Raw genomic sequence first — 287 nt, forward strand, 5'->3', positions numbered from 1 at the left:
AATTGCTATTTCCCCTTCTAGAAAGTTTTCTATACTTGTTTTAACTGTTTCCTATCATTATCACAGTTGAGTGCTTGCAGACAGTAAAGCAGCTGAACAAAATAGGCATCCGCTAATATTTCCAAGTCTTTTTCAACCCACAGGCAAAGCTATATTCCATTTGTCTGTAAGAATTTCACCCATGGTTGTAGATCTTTCTTTCTTTCTTTCTTTCTTTCTTTCTTTCTTTCTTTCTTTCTTTCTTTCTTTCTTTCTTTCTTTCTTTCTTTCTTTCTTTCTTTCTGTCC

This window comes from Oxyura jamaicensis, chromosome 2 (genome assembly GCF_011077185.1).
Source record: "Oxyura jamaicensis isolate SHBP4307 breed ruddy duck chromosome 2, BPBGC_Ojam_1.0, whole genome shotgun sequence".
NCBI lineage: Eukaryota > Metazoa > Chordata > Aves > Anseriformes > Anatidae > Oxyura > Oxyura jamaicensis.